This window comes from Lathyrus oleraceus, chromosome 1, assembly GCF_024323335.1.
Source record: "Lathyrus oleraceus cultivar Zhongwan6 chromosome 1, CAAS_Psat_ZW6_1.0, whole genome shotgun sequence".
In the NCBI taxonomy this organism is placed as follows: Eukaryota; Viridiplantae; Streptophyta; class Magnoliopsida; order Fabales; family Fabaceae; genus Lathyrus; species Lathyrus oleraceus.
In genome coordinates, this window is record NC_066579.1 from 90,681,853 (window position 1) to 90,705,106 (window position 23,254).

General features: G+C 40.6%; 1 pseudogene; it reads left to right on the forward strand.

Annotated features, from left to right (window-relative positions):
- The window catches only part of LOC127093143 (protein FAR1-RELATED SEQUENCE 11-like), a 105,300-nt pseudogene extending 84,613 nt beyond the window's left edge, over positions 1-20,687 (forward strand).
- The last annotated feature ends 2,567 nt before the right edge of the window (positions 20,688-23,254 follow it).

Sequence of the window (23,254 nt, forward strand, 5' to 3'; positions counted from 1 at the left end):
TTAGAAGAGAAGTTCATCGAAAGATTCTTCTCCAATAACCGGTTCATGGAATCCAAGACGGCCATCTCGGTAATTGCACAAGGAATCAATGAATCCTTAAATGAAGCGTGGGAAAGATTCAAATCCATGCTTCGGAAATTTAAAGGGCATGGATTTGATGAATTGACTCAAATCCATATTTTCAAAAATGGACTTCAACCAAATTGCAAGACGTTGTTGGATGCTACCTCGGGTGGCTCTTTATTGTCTAAAAGTGCCGAAGAAGCTACAAATATCATAAATCGAATGGCTCTAAATGATCTTCAGAGTCAAAGTCGAGGCAACTCTTTGAAAAAGCCGGGAGTGCTTGAACTTGGGACGAACGATGCCATCCTTGCCCAAAACAAACTCATCTCACAACAAGTGGAACTCTTAACGCAGCAAATAAAAGAGTTGAGAGAACCTTCTAAAGCTAAACAAATAGCTTGTTGTGAGCTTTGCAAAGGTGAGCATGACACCGGATTCTGTCCACCTCCGGGGTTCAAAGACGTAAACTACATGGCAAACCAAAGGGACTACCAACCGAGACAACAACAACAACATCCTTATCAACCACACCCTCAAAATCAACAACAACATTTCCAAGGGAACCAAGGGTTCCAACCTAGGAGTAACTATTACCATAACCAAGGTTATGGAGGTGGTTCTTCTAGCCGTCAAAATCCTCCCCAAAATCCTTATCAACCTCAACAACCGCCGGTCGTAACTTCTAAGTTGGAAGAGACATTGACACAATTCATGCAAATGTCAATGGCTAACCAAAAGAGCAATGACGCGCCATAAAAAATCTCGAGACTAAAGTTGGGCAACTTGCTAAGCAACTCGCGGAACAACAACCCGGTCCTTCCTTTTCGGCAAACACGCAAATAAATCCTAAGGAACATTGTAAAGCGATCATGACGAGAAGTGGGAGGGAGTTGATCAGTGAGAATAAAAAAAGAGATGAGAAAGAAAATGAGGAGGAACTATTGGAGGAAAATATTGATGGTGAAGTGGGGGAGTGGAGTGAGGAGGAAGAAGTTGAAAAGAACGAAAAGAATGGTGAAGTTGAAAAGAAAAAAAGTGTGGAAATTGAGAAAAATAAAAGTGATGAAATAAGGGGGGAGGAAGTGAAAAAGCCTAGATGGAGGAGTTCTAGAATTGCAAAGGGAAAGGAGGTAGTGAGCACTACTCCAATCCAAAACCTTCCTTATCCTCATGCCCCGTCCAAAAGGGAGAATGAACGGCATTACGCCCGGTTCATGGATATTTTTAAACAACTACAAATCAACATTCCGTTTGCCGAAGCCTTGGAGCAAATGCCCAAGTATGCCAAATTCATGAAGGACATACTTACAAAAAAGCGGAGGTATACGGAGCCGGAGACCATCGTCCTAGATGCGAGCTGTAGTGCCATTATTCAAAGGACGCTTCCGAAAAAAGAGGTTGATCCGGGAAGAGTCACTTTGCCGGTTAAAATTGGTGATATCTATGTCGGGAAAGGACTAATTGACTTGGGGTCAAGCATTAATCTTATACCTTTGTCTATTATAAAGAGGCTTGGCAACATTGAAATTAAGTCCATCCGAATGACGTTGTAATTGGCAGATAAGTCGACTACCCATCCTCATGGCTTAGCCCAAGATGTTTTGGTTAAAGTCGACAAATTCTTTTTCCCGGTCGATTTTATTGTTATTGATATAGAAGAAGATGATGATGCTCCGCTCATCTTGGGCCGACCGTTCATGAAAACCGCGCGAATGATGATAGACGTTGATGACGGTTTGATGAAGGTGAGAGTCCAAAATGAGGAAGTTACATTCGATCTATTCGAAGCAATGAAGCATTCAAAAGATAGAAATGATAGCTTTCGCATCGATGTGATCGAAGAGGCAATTTTGGAGGTTTCTAAGCATATTCATGAGATATCTCCTATGGAGTTAGCTCTTGACGACTCATTGGAAGTTTTCACAGTTGAAGAAGAGCAAGCTCTGGAGGAATGCTTAAGGGAACTTGATGGTTTAGACGAACTACAACCGTGGGAAGTTGAGGAGGAAAACTTGAAGAAGGAGGTTAATGACGAAAAAGCGCCTATTGAATTGAAAATATTACCTTCTACTTTGAAGTATGTATTCCTAGATGAGACCGAAGCAAAGCCGGTCATCATAAGCAACCTTTTGTCAAATGATGAAGAAGCCCGCTTGATCAATGTGCTAAAAAAAATCAAGAAGCCATGGGTTGGACTCTTTCCGATCTAAAAGGAATTAGCCCTTCCTATTGCATGCACAAGATCTTGATGGAAGAGGATTTTAAGCCGGTAGCTCAACCACAACGCCGCTTAAATCCTACCATGAAGGAGGTTGTAAGAAAAGAAGTTGTAAAGTTGTTGGATGCGGGAATGATTTACCCGATTTCGGATAGTCCATGGGTTAGTCCCGTGCATGTTATTCCGAAGAAAGGTGGAATTACCGTGATCCGAAATGACAAGGATGAATTGATCCCTACTAAAGTTGCAACGGGGTGACGAATGTGTATTGATTATCGGCGGTTGAATACCGCAACTCGAAAGGATCATTTTCCACTCTCGTTCATGGATCAAATGCTCGAAAGACTCTCGGGGCAAAAATACTATTGTTTCTTGGATGGCTATTCCGGGTATAACCAAATTGCGGTTGACCCGGCCGATCATGAAAAGACGGCTTTCACATGTCCGTTTGGAGTTTTCGCATACCGAAAAATGCCCTTTGGGTTGTGCAATGCACCGGCGACTTTCCAAAGATGTGTGCAAGCCATTTTTTCCGACCTTATTGAGAAAACAATGGAAGTCTTCATGGATGACTTCTCGGTATTTGGTGGATCCTTTAGTCTATGCTTGGCAAACTTGAAAACGGTGCTTGAAAGATGTGTGAAGACCAATCTTGTGCTTAATTGGGAGAAGTGTCACTTCATGGTGACCGAGGGGATAGTGCTTGGCTATAAAGTCTCTTCAAGAGGGCTTGAAGTTGATCGTGCTAAGGTTGAAGTGATTGAAAAGTTACCTCCTCCGGTGAATGTGAAGGGAATCCGAAGCTTTTTGGGGCACGCCGGGTTCTATCGGCGCTTTATCAAAGACTTCTCAAAGGTGGCTAAGCCTTTGAGTAATTTGCTAGCTAAGGACCAGGTATTTCTCTTAACCGATGAATGTTTGCAAGCTTTTGAAACTTTGAAAGAAAAATTGGTTACCGCTCCAATTATAGTCGCTCCAAATTGGAATTTAAATTTTGAGCTAATGTGTGATGCAAGCGACTATGCAATCGGAGCGGTACTTGGCCAAAGAAAAGAGAAAAATTTTCATGCGATACATTACGCAAGTAAAGTTCTTAATGAGGCTCAAATTAACTATGCCACAACTGAAAAAGAATTACTTACGATAGTGTATGCGCTTGAAAAGTTTAGATCTTATCTTATAGGGTCTAAAGTCGTAGTGTATACCGACCACGCGACGATTAAATATTTGCTCACCAAACCGGATTCGAAGCAAAGGCTCATCCGTTGGATCCTCTTGTTGCAAGAATTTGATGTTGAAATCAAAGACAAGAAAGGATCGGAAAATTTGGTGGCGGATCATTTATCCCGCTTAGTGAATGTGGAGGTTACCGCGTCAGAGAAGGAAATCCGGGAAGAAATTCCTGATGAAAAACTGTTCAAAGTTCAAGTTAGGCCGTGGTTTGCAGACTTTGCGAACCACAAGGCTAGTGGTTTTGTGCCTCCCGACCTAACTTCGAACCAAAAAAGGAAGTTTCTTTCGGATGCCAAGTATTACGTATGGGATGACCCGTACTTGCTTAAGTTGGGTAGTGATAACCTTTTAAGGAGATGCGTTACTGGCGATGAAGCGCAGAGCATCCTTTGGCATTGTCACAACTCGCCTTACGGCGGACACTATAATAGGGTGAGAATTGCCACTAAAATCCTTCAGTCAGGATTTTATTGGCCCACTATTTTCAAAAACGCACATACCCATGCGCAAAGTTGTGATAGTTGCCATAGAAACGGTGGAATTGGTAAGAGAGACGAGATGCCTCTCCAAAACATCCAAGAGGTCGAAGTATTTGATTGTTGGGGCATTGATTTTGTAGGACCATTCCCACCCTCTTATGGTAACGAGTATATGCTTGTCGCAGTTGATTATGTTTCTAAGTGGGTTGAGGCGATTGCCTCACCTCGGGCGGATGCGAAAACGGTGATAAATTTTTTGAAGAAAAACATATTTTCCCGTTTCGGAACCCCCCGAGTGTTGAAAGTGACGGAGGGTCACACTTTTGTAATGCACCGTTGGAAAGCATTTTAAAACATTACGGTGTATCACACAGAGTGGCAACTCCGTATCACCCACAGGCTAATGGGCAAGCTGAGGTCTCTAATCGTGAGATTAAGAGAATCCTCGAAAAAACTGTGTCAAATTCGAAAAAAGAGTGGTCACAAAAATTGGATGAAGCGTTATGGGCATACCGTACCGCCTTTAAAGCTCCAATTGGCCTAACTCCTTTTCAATTGGTGTTTGGTAAAACTTGCCATTTGCCGGTCGAATTGGAGCACAAAGCCTTGTGGGCTCTGAAATTTTTAAATTTTGAGAATGATTTGGCCGGTGAGAAAAGGAAGGTGCAACTGCTTGAGTTGGAAGAGATGCGCAATGCTGCATATCACTCAAGTTGGTTGTACAAAGAGAAGGTAAAAAAATACCATGACAAAAAGCTCCGAAAGAAAGAATTTATGCCCGGACAGTTGGTCCTCTTGTTCAATTCCTGGTTGAAGTTATTCCCCGGAAAGTTGAAATCAAAATGGTCCGGGCCATTTCGGGTCAAAGAAGTTAAGGAGTACGGAGCTATTGTCATTGAGGACCTGGAAAAGAAGGACAGTTGGACCGTTAATGGCCAACGTTTGAAGGTTTATCTTGGCGGTCGTGTGGATCGCGAGAGCTGTGCTATTCCTTTGGATGCTCCTCTGTGAGCATCACACCGTCGAGCTTAGCCGACGTTAAACAAGCGCTTGTTGGGAGGCACCCCAACATTGTAAGTATTTACAGTTTTTCCGTTCTGTTGTAGTGGGATTCCAATTGTTAAAACTTGGCTGAATGTACCAGGCATGCTGTCTTTGAAATGCCAAATGCTGTCATGCTCGCTTGATGCTCGCTAGGCGAAGCAGTAGCGAGCAGATTCGCTAGCTGCTCGCTAGGCGAAGCAGCAGCGAGCGCTGCGTGACAACACTAATTTAATTCTCAGCAGGCCACTCATTTTGGGCCCAAACACATTTTCTTTTTTGCAACTCTGCGCACGAACACTCACCACACTCTCTCATTTTTCATTTCTCTCATAAACACCCAATCCCTAAACTGAAGCATTGCAAACTTCACTGCACTTCAAATTCAATCAACCCATTTTGCTAAGGTTTGCCCTAATGCCATTTCTTTATGTTTGAACTTTGTGAATTTCTGATTTGCATGTCATTTAGGGTGAATTTGGGGGAATGGGGATTGTAGGTTTTGCATGTAGGAAATTTTAGGTTTTGCATGTGGGAAATTTTAGGTTTTGCATGTGGGTTTGTAATTACATATAGCATAGAACGATTCTTTTCTTGATAGATTGTTTTGTTCTGAAATTGACACCTTGAGAACGTGGGTTTTGGGAAAATTTCACTGTAAACATTGCAGAACCCAAAAACCCGTAAGGTTCGCTAGCAACTCGCTAGGCGAACCTGGGGCGAGCATTCGCTGCCACTTCGCTAGGCGAAGCAGCAGCGAGCATGACAGTACTTTGAATTCTGGTTTTGCTGTCTAATCTATTTTGTGTGTGTGTGTTGTTTCCTCTTTATGTTTTGCAGATGGAATCCAGATCCGGAGCTTCGAAGAAGAGAAAGGGAGGGAACACTTCCCGTCCCGTAACAATACAATTTGACACCGACAAATTTGTCGGGCCGAAGCAAGCCGCAAGATACGTTGCTTTGGAGAAGCGAAAAATTCTACCGGAAAAGAGATTCATCATCAACCCTGAAGGCACGAACCGAACATTCTCCGGGTTGATTGACACCAAAAAGTGGGATCGGTTAATTTCCCCCTTGGAGCATTACGATATCGCAACGGTGCGTGAGTTCTATGCGAACGCACTTCCGGATGATGACGAGTCATTTACATGGACATCTAGAGTGTCCGGTCATCCTGTTGCTTTTGATCGGGATGCTATTAACCGCGTCCTTGGTGAACCGCTCCAACTGGGAGCCGAGGAGAGAGACACCTACCACACAGAATTAAGGCTTCACCGGGATACGGATGCAATTTCTGTTGCCCTGCTTTTGAGAGGGAAATCAGTTGAGCTGAACCCATCTGGGGTTCCCATGAGATACCATAGGGAGGACATGACTCCCTTGGCTCAACTGATCCTGTTGTTGGTTCTTACAAACATCAAACCTAAGTCCCACACTTCTACCGTGCCGATCCCAGTGGCACACTTGGTACATTGTATCCTCACTAACGTCCAGATCGATGTGGTGAGGATTATTGCTTTGGAATTAAAGTCCGTGATTGAAAGCGGGCTAAAGTCGGGGGCACGAGTGAATTGTCCCCTGGCTTTCCCTTGCCTAATCATGAGTTTGTGCATGCAAGCGAGGGTGAGACTACCCTCTAGGGGTCAAGTAAGGATCCCGCCACCCATTGATGACCGTTACGTGGCCAAGTATTGCATGGCTAAGAATGTTAGAGGTAGTTCAGCTACTGAGGGTACCCGGGCTTCTGATGGTCCTGGTACTTCTGCTCTCGGACCCGATCCTTACCAGCAGGTTGTCTGCAATTACAACTGGGACTGGATGGCGGCAACTCAGCGTGCCATGCTCGATATGCACGATTCTATGCAGCTGTTACAACTGCAGGGACGTGACCCCACCGGTGATCACTCATTGATGATGCGTGAGCAGTTTCTGCTTAACGCTAACTGGCCTGTGGACAGGCCTGTGTTTGGAGAGGGGGCGGGTGCTGATGCGTCTTCTGGTGCTGCTGATGGAGATGATGATGATGATGATGAGGCTACCGGTTCTGAGGCCGGTACTGATGAGGGTTATGAGTCCGTGGAGGGCTAAGTTATTTTATTTTTCATGTTATGTTTTATTTCTATTGTATATTCAGAATTATGTATTTTGAGTTTGGCTATGTACTTTTGGGGTGTTTTGTCCCCCATGAACAATTTTAAATTTTGAAGTTAATATTATTATTTACGTTTTAAATTTTGTTTGTTTTAATAAATTTTTGGTTGATTGAGTGGCAAACTTTCTAGATTGGTTGCTCCTCAAAGAAGTATCCAATGAAGGTGCATCCGAGCTTGGATGGCAATGATAAAAATAAACAAGTGAACAAGGCTAAGGTACATGGTTACCTCCGGCTAGAATTTTAGAATGCACTAAGAACTTTACTCTTTTTTGTAATTGAGTATTGTCTTTTTGCAACATAATTGAATGAATGTTTCATCTAGGACTTAAAACCACAAATTGTGAGGAAACCTCCATTTTACACTTAAATGCTGGATTCTAATAAGCTTTGTTGATTCATTTGATTCATGCTTTGTCTTTTATTATTGTGAATATGTGGAAGCAATTAGAAATGATCAAGGCACTTGTTATCTATCGAGCACAATCGGTTCCAAATACAACTTACCTGTGAGCAGAGAGAGTATTCGTTAACCCCTTTGAGCTTAAACAGTTGAATCTTAGCTTGAAATAAAGCGAGATTTCAAAAATCTTTTTCTTGAAACCCGGAAAATTTTGATAATTGTTCTTTTGCCATAAAAAGTCAAGAGCATTCACTTAGGGTGAGTAAGAAATAAGTTGGGGAGAACGAAAATGAGAATCGGTAAGTGCCACAACTCTTGAAAAACCGAGCAAGCATAAAAAAAAATATATATAAAATATAGAAAAGAGAAACATCTGTTTTGTAAATATGATGTGAAAAAAAATATAGAGAAAATAAAAATGAATGCTTGCTTGGAAGAAAAATAGTGAAAAACAAAATTTGAGTTGTGAAATAAGAGTTGTGAAGGTTTCAAATGAGAAATAAATGGAACGAAGTTGAGATGTGTGAATAATGTACAGTGAATGTCTCTTTTGCATCGGCAATTTCGTTTTCAATGGCCTTAGAAATGACCCTTGTTTGTTAACCTAACCAAGCTTCAACCGAAAAGCCCTTAGTGATCTTCGTGCTTCCACATTACCATTTATAATTGTTAGACATTGTATGAATTGAATTGATTTCTTCATTGTTTGTTAGAGAGTGAGATTATTCCCGCGGTTGCAAACGCGTAATTTCTTCAATCCTTATTCGAAGAGGAGAGATAGGGTGATTCATTCAAGATAATATTGTTGTAGATAGATACATATTTCGCATTGCTACTAAGTCTTAGTTCTTGTGTATTATTTTATTCGAACCGTTGGAAAATTGTATCTGCTGATTCACTTGTGTTTGAGCCGTTTTATCCAACTTCGGAGAAACCTTTCTCTTAAAGCAAATCCTCTTGTCCTTCAAGAGGCATACTTTGCTTGAGGACAAGCAAGAATCTAGTTGGGGAGAGTTGTTAGATACCCAAAAGTGCTTATTTGAGCTATCAAATATGGGTATCTTTCACTCCATTTCCTTGCTAAAGTGTTCGAAACCACCTTTGTTTTAGATGAAATGCAATACAATGATAAACGATCTTGGTACCTTTGATTTGTGTGTTATTGTGCAGGAAGTAGGCATGAAATAATAGAAAATGAAGACACAAGAAATTTGGCAAAGGGATCAAATAAAACAAGCATTCATCAGCTTGCTCGCTAGGCGAGGGCTGTGGCGAAGGACTCGCTAGGCGAGCGTCCAGCGAGAGCCCAGCAAAAAGCTCCAGGATTTTACAGTGGCAAACATCACCACACTCGCTAGGCGAGCTTCCAGCGAGGTGTGTGGCGAACACGTCCAGACTTGGTGAAAAGCGCAGCCAACACTCACTCGCTAGGCGAGCCTTTAGCGAGCTCCTAGCGAGCATTCCATTAGCAAAACCTCTCAAGCTCGCTGGAGCGAAGGTTGAAGCGTGAACTTCGCTAGGCGAAGGTTTTGTTCGCTCAGCGAACATGACAGTCTGGCAATGGTTGTTTCTCTGGGCACAGGTGCCTCAGGTGCCTCATTTAGGGGCTCGCTAGGCGAGCCATTCTGCTCGCCTAGCGAGCATGACAGCTCAGTAGCAGCTCTATAAGTAGCAAGGGCTACTTTTTGGAGCCATACCTTACTTTCCATACTTTTGTACTTTTTTAGATATTTTCCAGCATTGCTCTAAGGATCTTTTGTGACCTAGAAACCATTTCTCTTCATCTCTTAACAATCTTTCACAAAAAGAAGGTGGATTCCCATCCAATCTCGATTATTCGACTCGGATGTTGCTCAACCTTCTTCCGAAACTTGTTGAACAAGCTACCACGAAAATGAGTAGCTAAGTCCTTCATTTTATCAAGGTTAGATGTAGATGATCATTAGCTTTGTGTGTAAATGTAACGATCTTCATTTGTAAACTCTTTAATGGTGAATATATGGTGAAAACTTTGTTCTTATTGAAAACTCTTTGTGTTGGTTTATGATCGAGAGATGTTTACCAACTCTTAACCTAGGTTTTCATCCAATCTTGTTTGTTAGCTAGAGATAGTAATGAATGATTTTGTTCACCATAAGGTTGAACCAAAAAGTTGTCATTTTGATAGATTGTGTTAGAGATAAACAATGGATCAAAATGGGAAAACTCACAATGTGTGTTAGAGATAAACACATTAGGAGGACTTTGTGAAATAGTTTATCATCTAAAGGAGTTTATACTTTTTGTTGATCGAACATATACATGCAAAGTGATCGTCGAACCCTAACTTTGGCAATATTTCTCAAATATTCAAACCAAAACTTTTACCGCATTTTATTACACTTTTATGCAAGATACCGTGACAAACACCAAAACCCCATTGTTACCTTAAGCTAAGAATTAAAACAACTGTCGAAAGGCGGTGATATCTCACAATCCCTGTGGAGACGATAACAAAAACCCGACACTTAAAATTACATTCAACATCGTTGAAACAAGAGGAGAAGGTGATTCAACCGCCCGAGGAGCGATTCAAGATTGTTATTCCAGGCACCGCCGAGGGCAGAAAAGAAGTAAAAGTTGGGGCCGCTTCAGAGGCAAATGTCAAGAGCAGAATGGTAGCACTGTAGAAAGAGCACGTTGATATCTTCGTCTGGTTGTATCAGGATATGCCAGGGTCAGATACCGATATCGAGGTACACAAGCTGCCATTAAGAGAAGACTGTCCTCCAGTGAAGCAGAAGCCGGTGCCAAGGAAGGATGAGAAGGTGAGAATGTGTGTGGACTACTGAGATGTGAGCAGAGCTAGTCCGAAAGATGAATTCCCGGTACGTCACATTGATGTATTGGTGGATAATATTGCTCAGTTCTCGGTTTTTACCTTCATGGATGGCTTTTTTGGCCAAAATCAAATTGGATTGTTGCCATGGAGTAAACAGTGTTCATCACACCAGGGGGCCCTTTGAGTTATAAGATGATGCAATTCAGTCTCAAGAAGGCCGGTGCCACGTATCAAAGGTCTATGGTGACTTTGTTTCATGATATGATTCATCATGATGACATGACAGCAAAGTCCCAAACAGAAGAGGGGCATCCGGTAGACCGGGGCAAGTTGTTTGACCGGTTGAGACAACTCAGACTGAGGTTGAGTCCGAATCAGTGCACTCGTAAAGTGTTGTCCGGCAAATTGACGAGGCATATTATGAGCTGATAAGAGGAATCGAGGTCGATCCTGCTAAAAAAAAAAAAAGAAAGAAAAGAAGAGATATAAAGAAGAAAAAGCAATGCAAGAAATGCCTGAACCAAAAACAAAAGAGATCAAACGGTCAGGTGGATAATGATTGCCAAGGGGCATTGAAAGATAAAAGAATAAGTTGCAGGAACCTCTGATTCTGATGCCTCCCGTGGAAGGAACAACTGTTAATCTGGTACTTGACAGCCCTCGAGGGGTCTATGAGGTGCGTATTGTGTCAGCATGACGAGTCTGATCGAAAAGAGCACGCAATTTACCTTAGCAAAAAGTTTATCGACTGTGAAACAATACATTCACTGCTCGAGAAAACTTGCTGTACTTTGGCATAGGCTGCTCGCCGACTGAGACAGTATGTGCTGGTTCATACCACTTTGTGGATTTCCAAGATGGATCTGATCAAGTATGTGCTTGAGAAGCTAGCATTGACCGGACGGGTTGCGGGAGGGCAAATGATGTTGACTGAATACGATATTCAGTATACCTCTCAGAAAGCAATCAAGGGGAGTGTACTGTCTGATTACTTCGCTCAGCAACCCGTTGAGGATTATCAACCAAGGAAGTTTGAGTTCCCTGATGAGGACATCTCGAGGTGCTCAGATCGAAAGATTGTGAGGAACCGATCCCGGAGGAGGGGCCTGACCCTGAATCCGAACGGATTCTGATGTCTGATGGGGGGAAGTTAATGTGGATGAGTTAGTGCCGTTTTGGGTTACGCCAAAAAGATCCCACATTCCTTTTGTTGCCCGGATAACATTTGAATGCACCAAAAATGGCGGCTGAGTACGAAGCTTGTATCCTGGGTATCGATCTTCGGTGCGTACGTCTACTGGGGCAACGCCACGCTCGCTCGTGTATGGGATAGAAGTGGTATTACTTACTGAGGTCTAGATCCCATTGTGGAAATTCCTAATGGATGAGAAATTAGAGAAGGCTGGGTGGATAAGGACTCGGTATGACGCGTTGAGCCTGACTGAGGAAAAAGGGATGACAGTTACTTATCATGGGGCAGTTGTACCCAGTGAATGAAGCGCGTTGTTAACCGAGAAGTGCGACCTCGTGCGTACCACGTGGGAGAGCTGGTATTGAAAAGGATCCTTCCTCCTCAAGACGATCGTGGGGCAAGTAGATATACTGTTATGAATGTCCATCCGCGGTCAAGAAGGTTTTCTCTGGCAGAGCTTTGTTGTCAACAACCACGGATGACGAAGATTTTCCATCCTTGGGAATGCGGACGCAGTTAAAAGATACTTCGTAAAAGAGACCCGCTGGACGAAAAGAACAAAAGAGTCCAGGCAAAAAAGGGCATCCCGGCGAACCAAAGAAAAAGGAAAAGGTTCGGGCAAAAATTAGGGATAAAAGAAAAAAACTGTACACCCGGCAAGTCGAAAACCTGAAAGGGCGACTTGGGCAAAAAAAGAGTATCCCGGTGGACTGAAAACCTGAAAGGGCGGTCCAGGCAAAAGAGGGAATGAAACGAACAACTGCGTCTAGCATGATCGTTTGCGCTTTGGATATGACTTGGATAATCCCTGACAGAGATCGATCGGAAGCGTCTTGTTCAGAAGACAGAAAGTGCGGAAAGTCTTGAGGACATATGGGGTGTAACCGGGTTGGAACCCGATGAGATCACGGTTTCACATTGCCATTAGGATAGATTTTTCCTTTTGTGCGCGATCACCTCTTTTCAGGGATTGCTTCCTGTGTGTTGCTCGGTTCTGAGCCACCTTTTTTTTTTAGTCAATAAATGCATGTTCAGTCAAATAATTTTGTTTTTGTCTTCATTACCGCTTTGATTGCGAAAACAACCGTTTATTTTTTATAAGAATATTTGCATTTTGAAACATAGAGGTCCTTTCCGATGCATGCTTATAAGATTGGAATCTGGAAATCTTATTCGGAAGTTTGAGTGACCTAGGTGTTGAAATGTTGGCACGCCTGGGGCACGCTTTTATCTAACGATCTCTTGTGCATGTGCTGTTAGATATCTTCATTCACTTACAGTTGGTAATAGGTAACCTTTTGACAAGAGATCCCCGCAGAGTCCAATCAGGGGCAAGGGATAGAAGAACGGTGAAAAGAAGGCGAAAGAAGGACGACGATCCTAGAGGGTAATCAAGAAGACTCTTCAAAGTCTGAAGATTAAAGTAGCCCGGATCTGAGGAGCAATTGTCTCGAAGCAAAGAAAAGACGAGAATACTAGGTGATGAATCAGAAAAGACCCGATTAATCGGGGAGTCCTCAGGAGAGGAAAGTTGACACGGTGGTTGGATGGTGAAGGCCAGTGTTCGTCGAATCGAAGGGTGTTCCGTGTCAAATAAGTCGTATCTCCCTAGTGGATTTGGGAGTGTTATCTCCACAGCAGACTCGAGATTGGGGTCCCCCCAACGAGCTTGAATATTTCCATATCCCCAGCGGGGGTGTCTGTAGGACTTGTCTCCCCAGCATAGTCAGGATCAGGGATTCCTCAGCAGGGTTGAGAGTGATTCTCCAACAGGCTTGAGAGTGGCCGTTTCCCCAAGCAAGTCTGAAAGCTATTAGAACTATTTTTCCCAGAAGAGGTATCATTGAGTAGTTTATTTCCCAGCAGTCTGGGTTGAAGTACTGCTATCCCCAGCGTGGTCGTGAACGCTTGTCCCCGACAGGGTTGTGGATGTCTATCCCTAGTGTGGCCTAGTATATTATTTCCTCAGCAGAGTGGTGTAGGCCTTTCCCCAACAGAGTTATGCATTTCCCCATCAGGGTGTGGAGTGTTTTCCCCTAGTGGATCTCCATAGCAGAGGGTTTGTGTTGATGGTTTTTTCCCAGCAAGTTCCCCGAGTGGATCAGGTCTGGTGAAAATTATCTCCAGCAGAACTTATTCTACGTGGATGGGTCGTCCCCTATAAGTCGCATTGGTTGTGTCCCTAGCGGAATCCCCGAGTGGATTGGGTCCAGTGAAGGTCATCCCCGGTGGGATTCTTTCCCCAGCAGCAAGGCTATTCTCCAACACGGTTGAGAAGTTGGGTGTTCCTCAGACAGAGTCTCCTCGGAGTTGACTTGGTTTCCTCTGCCGTCTCCAGAGTATCAGATCAGCAAAGCACCCCCAGCAGTGCATCTCCCCACCGAGTCGGAGAATCTAATCAGATGTGTGCACTCAGAGGAGCGACCTGTGCTCCCCAGCAGAAGTTTTCATCATTTGCATCTTGCATGTAGTGATCATTGCATCCTCAAATAGCGTAGCATTTCCATTCAACATGGAGCATTACGCCATAGAAAAATCCAAACATATGCATTCATGTGTTAAACCCGATTAGACCATATCCCCGGCAGAGGTGAATCATTGTTCAACATCTATATGGCACATTTGCTACAAGTGCTCTTGACAGATAGCATTCAAGAGTGGTAATTCCCCAGAAGTTTATTTCCTCACCCGCAGGTGAGAGGAAAGCTTGATTCTCCCCAGTGAGATCCTCAGCAAGTGTCTGGCCTTGCCTTGACAAACGTAGATTTCATCCTTGTGATACCCGTGAGTGTCGTGGTTATTCTCGTGTGGGTTTTGTTTTGGTGTCCGTAGACATCATCTTTCGATATGCGTAACATCCTCTATCCCTTTATTCCATTCATCCGTTGATGTCTGGTCACCTCTCCGTTGGTGTCGATAAACGTCGAGCTTCTCCCGTTCGTCCGTTGACGTCTGGTCGGGTCCCTTCCCAGTTCATCCGTTGATGTCTGGTCACCTCTCCGTTGGTTTCGATAAACGTTGAGTTTTTCCCATTCGTCCGTTGACGTCTGGTTGTACATTTCTTCCTCCATTCATCCGTTGATGTCTGGTCACCTCTCCGTTGGTTTCGATAAACGTTGAGTTTTTCCCATTCGTCCGTTGACGTCTGGTTGTACATTTCTTTCTCCATTCATCCGTTGATGTCTGGTCACCTCTCCGTTGGTGTCGATAAACGTTGAGTTTTTCCCATTCGTCCGTTGACGTCTGGTTGTACATTTCTTTCTCCATTCATCCGTTGATGTCTGGTCACCTCTCCGTTGGTGTCGATAAACGTTGAGTTTTTCCCATTCGTCCGTTGACGTCTGGTTGTACATTTCCTTCTCCATTCATCCGTTGATGTCTGGTCACCTCTCCGTTGGTTTCGATAAACGTTGAGTTTTTCCCATTCGTCCGTTGACGTCTGGTTGTACATTTCTTTCTCCATTCATCCGTTGATGTCTGGTCACCTCTCCGTTGGTTTCGATAAACGTTGAGTTTTTCCCATTCGTCCGTTGACGTCTGGTTGTACATTTCTTTCTCCATTCATCCGTTGATGTTTGGTCACCTCTCCGTTGGTTTCGATAAACGTTGAGTTTTTCCCATTCGTCCGTTGACGTATGGTTGTATCTCTTTCTCCTAGTTCATCCTTTGATGTCTGGTCACCTCTCCGTTGGTGTCGATAAACGTCGAGCTTCTCCCTTGCGTCCGTTGACGTCTGGTCGAGTCTTCCCATTCATCCGTTGATGTCTGGTCACCTCTCCGTTGGTGTTGATAAACGTAGAGCTTCTCCCTTGCGTCCGTTGACGTCTGGTCGAGTCTTCCCATTCATCCGTTGATGTCTGGTCACCTCTCCGTTGGTTTCGATAAACGTTGAGTTTTTCCTAGTCGTCCGTTGGGGTCTAGTTGTGATTTCTGTTTCTATTCATCGTCCTTCTATGTCTGGTTGTGGTCCTTTTTTCTGAAAAAAATCAAAATCCCCAGTGGAGTCGTTGGTAAACATCTTGATTGGTTCAGTGACAAATATCAGACCCCAGTGGAAGCTTCCGTTGGTGAATTTTCCTTTCTTGGATCCTCGCAGAGTGCAAATTTCTACGGTTCTTCGGTATTCAATCCCTGCTTACCTTGAAGGTCTGACAGTTGTTGCTCTCATCCGTTCAGGTTCCCAGTTGATTGAATAGGGGCAGCTGTAGCACCTCAAATTTGCACCTCCCATTTTGTATATACATTTTCATTTTAGGTCATTAACATTGCATTGACATTGCATAGTCCATCATGCCATCAGGCAAGACTGGTTAGGAGATTCAACTATGCAAGGCAACAAGAGCATTCTCCATGAGATCAAATCCCTAGGGTTGGTACAATGAGTTCATGTAACCCAAGGATCATTTTGAAGTGATTTGGCCAAGAATTGAAGGCTCAGAGATCATAAGTACATGGGCAAATCATCTGAAACCCTAAAAAGTCAACAGAAGTCAACCGTCAGTTCAACTGTGGATTTGGAGGTGGGAGATGGTTAGAGATGCCTCATTCATGTGCTAACAAGTCTCATTTGACATTCCAAACATCAACATTGAAGAATTTGAAGTCAGATCAAGACTTTCCAAAAATAGCAGGTGACCTGTAATTTGAACTTTCCAAAAATGGAAAGGTTTTGGACCAACTTCAACTCAAGATTACATCATCAAGAAGGCTTCAAATGAAATTTTGTCCAACATGAAAGTTGAATATCTTTCTCTCCCATTTCCAAAAAGTCCAAGATCATGAATTTCTCATGTGTGATTGAAGAGATATGATCAAAACATGGCAAGGTGTACTTGAAGATTCAAATGGGCATAACTTCTCAACCAAAGCTCCAAAATGGATGGCTCTTTTTGAATTCTTCTCCTTGTGACCTCTAATTTTCAAATCTTGCATCACATTACATAATTTGTATTCATATCATCACTTGCAAATTCTTGGATTTTTTGAGGGAAATTTCAATATTCAAAATTGGTGCATTATTTAGACATTTTGCCTTCACCAATGATTTTAAAAATGCATTTTAGGTGAAAATAAATAGAATTCGTGTAGTGTTCATTCATGATTTTCATGCATAAGGGTGAAAAACCAAATTTGCCAAAACACCTTGAAACTTAATCCATTCCATTAGCATTTGGTTTAGGCTTAATTAAACATGATTAGGGAGAGGTATAAAAGCCAAACCCTAACTGTTTTTCAGGGGAGGGACTCATAATTTCAGATCTAGATCAAAAAATTTCACACTTTTTCTCTCAAATTTTCTTTCAATTTCTTCAAACAAATTGCATTTCCTTTGGTTGAATCATCATCTGGAAGCATCTTTGAGCAAGTTTGAAGGAAGAACCAAGAGAATCCGTGCCTGTTTGTTCATGCTTGAAGCTTGGAGGCAATAATGGTGAATCCAAATTCTGGTTGAATCACGAGCAATTGAACCTCAAGCCTTCATCCAATCAACTCTACAAGCTGCATAGAAGAAGTTTGGAGCATTGCAAGGCCTGAATCACACGAATTCCAAATCTGCACTTCAAGAGGTCACCAAATCGAATTTCTCTTTTCTCAAATTTGTTATGTCATTGTTGTAGATCTTAATGTGCTGATTAAACTGAGCTTTGAACCATGAAATTCCATGCAATATTCACTGAGTTAGGTTGATTTAAAGTTCCATGCATGAAATTAGTTTTGCTCGATTTGATCTTAACATGATGATTTAAGCTTAGCCATGTGTTGATTTGTGATCTATGATGAATATGCATCATGATGATATGCTTAATCTTGAATTCTGGAAAAAATGTTCTTGATGATTGATGAACTTCAACTGTTCATGAGCTGTGCGTTGAAGAAGATGAAATGCAGGCTTTAGGCAACGCTTTGTTTGATTCAATTGCCACGCAAATCCGTTGCTGAAAGTGTTTTAGGGCTTAAATGCGATTGGCTCATGCGTTTAGCCATGCACGCATCTGATTGGTCCATACCTTGCCTTGACCGTGCGTTGACTTGCCAACAAATAAATGAAACACCGTGTTTAGCAGCCTGGCGCCTTAATTCAAATTTTCAAATTAATATTTCACTTAATTCATTTTAATTGTCACATATTCATTTCATTTTATTTCAATCTTTAAAAAATCATAACAAATTTAATGTTGATCCAAAAAATACCAGGTTTTTTGCATTGTGATTCTTATTTTCTCTAGTTTTTTATCATCATAAGTTTGCAAGTTGTGCTTGGCTGGATATTTTTTGGTGCTAGGATGTTTGAGTACATGTCCATACTTGACCTTGCCATGCTATATCATCTGTGAAATGCTGGTTTTTGATCCAATGATTATGAAATTTTGCATGATGAAAATAGACATCTTGCTTGACATTTTGGTGTTGATTTGGTATTTTTATCAATTACCATTGCTGTTTTATGAATGTGCTAAGTTAGGTGTGACAATTTGTGTCACACCTTGTGATGTTCAACTTGATTGATGAGTTTGCCATGCCAAATGATATCCAATTGCCTTGATTTTTTGTATGATGCATAGTATGGATGTTGTGATTGAGCATGATGTTTGTTGGAATTTTTGGGATCATTTATGATTTAATTGAGATTTTTCCTTCTGGGTGGTCACATTTGAGCTTTAAAATTGCTTTGAACTTCATTTGATTGTGAAATGCTTGTTCCTTATCCAATGCTTCTGAATTTTTGCACACTATTTCTAGACATGTTGAGTGTTGTTTTGGCTTTGGTTTGAGGTTTTTATCATGATCCATCTCTGTTTTATGCCTATGCTAACTTGGTGTGATAATTTGTGTCACACATGTGCTTGTCTTGTGCTTGTCTTGACTTATGCTATGTGATTTCCATGCCTAATGATGTCCAATGCTTCTAATTTTTTGTGTGATGATCATGTTGTATGTCCTGTTTACTCATGAATTTTGTCAAGATTATTTGAATCATTTTTTATTTAATGTGCATTTATTTCTTCTGATGTCACAATGTGGTCACAATTTGCATACCTTGCCATGTTTGGTTCATGAAATGCTTTTGGTTAATGATATTGATATGGGACCTTTTGGAATGTGTTCTTGATTGAATGAAGTTGATTCATGTTAAATTTCATGTTCTGTTTTTGAATGTTTGACCCTCTTTTGACCCTAGGCTTGGACCTAGTGGTTTGGACTCACTGTTTGGATTGTGGATTTCAGGTTAAGAAGCACATTGCCATGATTGGAGTTGCTCACTCATTTGAGTTGATTAATTGGTTGATGTTGGCTAACCTTGAGTTGTTTTGTAGGCTTTGGGACCAAGTGGCTTAATAGCTTGTGCCTTGCACATTGATGCTTGATGCTTTGTCTGTCTGTATGATTGACTGTTGTCTGTTTGATTGATTGAATTGTGTACTGATTGGGTTAGAGTTTTTCAGGTACCTAAGTTGCTTTGAGTTCTTTTGAACTTGCTTTTGCTTTGCTTGGTTGCTTAACCACTGAGGTATAACTCTCTGACTTCATGTAGTCTGGAAGACCTGTCCTGTTATGTGGGCAGGCACCTGTCTGAAGCCCTCCTTAAGAGGCAATGCTTGTGAATGTTTATCTTTGTGCCAAGCAGGTAAAGACCTCTTAAGAGGCAATTGGCAGATAAAATAGATGTGCAATCCATCCCCTGCTATTCATTGTGTCATTCACCTTGCTCACACCATTGTGTTGATGCATTGTGGATAATAACCCAAGATCTTTGTTGTGTCAGTCATATGTGGAGAAGAGTTCCTACTTTCTGAACTCCCACACTTTCATTTGTCTGAAGCTCTCCCAGGCCTGGGATAAGAGCTGTGAGGTCTTACCCTCACTTCCCATTTCATCTGCTTCACCCTAACTCTCAATGTTAGGGTTAAGAGCTAACTACACCCGATTCCAGTTGGCTTGTGTTTCACAGCCTAACCTTGTATGAGCCCAACTGATTGCATATAGTGTGTGTGATTGTTTATTGTGCTTGTGTTGTTTGACTGTGCTGTTTAGGATAGCTTGCTCCCTGTGCAAGTTAGATAGAAACCTCAACCTAGGACCATGGTGAATTTACATGATAACTATTAGGCTCGAGTCAGTCTCCCTTCTAGTTTGTCATTTCCCAGTCTCTGGTTAGGTTAGAAGTTCTTTCCCTGCGTAGGGGAACTACGTCGCCCTGATCCTCATACCAGATGAGGTACGTAGGCAGGAGATTAGCTGATCTCTCCGGGCGCCCTTAGTCTTTTTCAACCTCTTTGTGTGTGTTTGGAGTCTGACGTAAGTCCAGCGATTGGCAGTCGGTTTCCTGTGTCTTGTTTGCCTGTTTGTGTGGAGTCTGACGTAAGTCCAGCGATTGGCAGTCGGTTTCCTGTGTCTTGTTTGCCTGTTTGTGTGGAGCCTGACGTAAGTCCAGCGATTGGCAGTCGGTTTCTTGTGTGGTTTTGTTTGGCGTGCGTTACCCGAGCTACGAGTGCTCTGATTCTTCTTCGGTCAGAGAAGATACGTATGCATGGGATGCGATATCCTAGCGAGCACGTTTCCCCTGTCCCGAACTACGTCGACTCTGATGTCTGTGCCCGACAGACTACGTAGGCCCAGGACGCGATATCCTGCCGAGTTAGTTTCTGTTGTCTTTCTGTGTCTCCTTCCAGCCTGTGTGCGCAGTTTGTGATCAGTTTTTAGCAACCTTATCCTTTCTTTTGAGCGTGGATCCCGTCGAGTACGACGGATGCGTAGGGGTGCTAATACCTTCCCTTTGCATAACCGACTCCCGATCCCATCTCTCTCTGGTCGCGAGACCATGTCTTTTCCAGGTTTACTTCGAGCGTTTCCTTTCCCGCCTTTGGGATAAATAACGCACGGTGGCGGCTCTGTTGTTTCGTTTTTCCGCCGGTTTTTTCGCGTAATGCGACACTCCAATTTCCAAAACAAAAGGTCGTCCCAAACGAACACGCATTAAAGTTGGAAAAGAGCTATCTCATAATATGAATGTTTGTGGAAATGCAAAAGTCAAGAACATAATGTTGTTACATGTCCCCTAAATAAATAAAAAAGAAGATAAGCAAGAAAAATAAAATTTGTGCTGATTTCAAATTTAAATCAAATCCTTCTTTCAAAAGTTTAGGTACACATTTATTTTTAAATTCATTAAATTTCTAATTTTAATAAGATTATGCGAATTTGTTACTAATTAACATTAACTTTTTTACTTACTTATTTTTTGACACAGGAATATGGTTCTGATATATTGTAGATTAATAAAAATTAAAGTTGGTGATACAAGTACGAAGATTAAATCATATTTGATTTTTTTTTATCAAAATATTTGAATCTTTGTATTTGAAATTTAAATTGAATATAAATTTTTATTTGAGTTTTTTTAGTAATTATTTTATTTTTTCAGTATTTTATTATTAGTTTATTTTAATTTATTTTTTTGTTTAATTTATTTCAACTCTAAATATGATGTATTTTGACGTGTATAAATTGTGTATAAATTTTATACCATGAGAAAGAAAGTGAGTGAATAAGTTATATGTTAATTTAAGTCAACTTAATATTACATATATTTAATTACCTTTTTTCAATATAATAAAATTATGATTAAAGACCATTTAATGTTTCTTATCTAGTGCCCTGGATTGCAGCACCCTTATCAAAATAGGAGATGAATCTTTTATTTAGGAAGAAAAAGTATTAACTAATCTATTAAACTAAACAACAAAGATATAAATAAATGGGTCGAAATGGATAAGTACAATAACTCTTCACAAGCTAAACTACGAATATAGTTAAAATTTGAAGATAGGGTTACAAATAACAGGACTATGTGTGGTGAAAACATTTACGATTTGAGTTATTCTAATAACCAGAAAAATGTTTGATAATGTCTTGATTGATTTGCTCTCTAATGATGAATAATTGATTTTAATGTGCTAGCTTTGAAGGTAAAGAAAAACATAAAAATATGAGAGGTTTGAATTATGTTAGTGTTTAAAAATTTCTTCTATTTTATTAAAATAAAATTCAAATAAAACACAAATCCTAAATATAAAGAGATAATGGAAAAAAGATAGATGCAAAAAATACATTCTGATTTATTCCACAACTCAAAGTTAAGTCTAGTCCTTTCACTTTTTTTCTTTTAACCCAACTAATTGACATATATTTTAGATTTCTCAAATACATTTTAGATTTCTCAAATACGACGAAATGACTTTAGCTAAGTCTATTTATTTTCTCAAAAAAAATTAGCTACAAATTAACTTCTTGAAAAAATAAAAAATAAATAATTGTTTGTGTTTATAAATATGATTCAATAGAGGATGTAAAAAAAGTTAAACACTAATAAAACTCTTTAATCTATCAAGAGAAAATGTATACAATGAAATCAAGTCACTTGATAATTTAGTTGGTTCTTTTATCAAAATATTGTTCTATTAAAAGAATTTCTTCAGTGTAGTGTAATCTTGTGTAATTTTCACTTTCTTGTTGTATAGAACTTTTTTATCACCTTCATTCTAAGAAATTTTTATTTTTTCTTATTCTATATCATTGATTATCATTTTAGGAATGTAAGGATCATTTTCAACAACATGCCACATTTATTCTCCTTGCGCTTTAAGATGTGCTTGCATACGGATCTTCCAAAAATCATAATATTCACCCACAGAATAAAAGAGGCTTATTGTTGCTACCACCATCTCTAAAACTAAATATGCGGAAACCATCTTCTAGATCTAAAGAGAAAGTTGCATATAACCTGCTCTGATGTCAATTGTTAGTATTAAGCGCGTAATCTAAGAGGGGGTGAATTAGATTTTCTGGAATTTTAGAGTGTTTAAATGATGGTTCTTATGTTATTAATTTTATGGATATATGTCGATGACCTTATGAAGTAAAATGCAGAATTTAAATGCAGAAAAATAAATAACACAAAGATGTATATTAGTTCTTCTTATCAACCAAGTGTACATCTAGTCCCATCATATCATGTGAGATGTTTTCACAATGGTTAGATCTTTGTACAAGTTTCACACCAAAACTTCTCCTAAAATATTCTAACAATAACAAAGAAACACAACACCTCCTTGAATTTAACCAAAACACTAACAAAATGGTGGACTTTGAATCTCCCCTATTCAAAGGACTTTTACACAAAAAATAGAAATTTAAGACTTCCTATTTTCCAATACTGTAGAAAGTACAAACACTTTCCTTACTGTAAAAATACCACACACTGGGTGAGTACAAGTTACAGATAAATTTATGAATACAGACAATCTATATAAATTCAATATATGAGAGTTTGGCTATTCTCTTTTCCAAATAACAATTCAATAATGAATGAACTCCAAGTGCTTATTATATGTATGAAACTTTTGTCTGATGAAATTACATTTATGCAATAAACAGATTCTGTCAAAAATGTTATGAACACAAGAATATTTTTGAAAGAGATAACTTTGAAAAACCTGATAAAATGAGATTTTATAGCATCATGATACCTTTAGAAAAAGCTGCAATGTTATGAAACAATTTTATGAAAGATTGTAATGAAGGGGTATCATGTTTGTCTCAGGTTTTTAAAAAATAATGAGAGTCCAATCAATTGAGGTGTTCCGTATA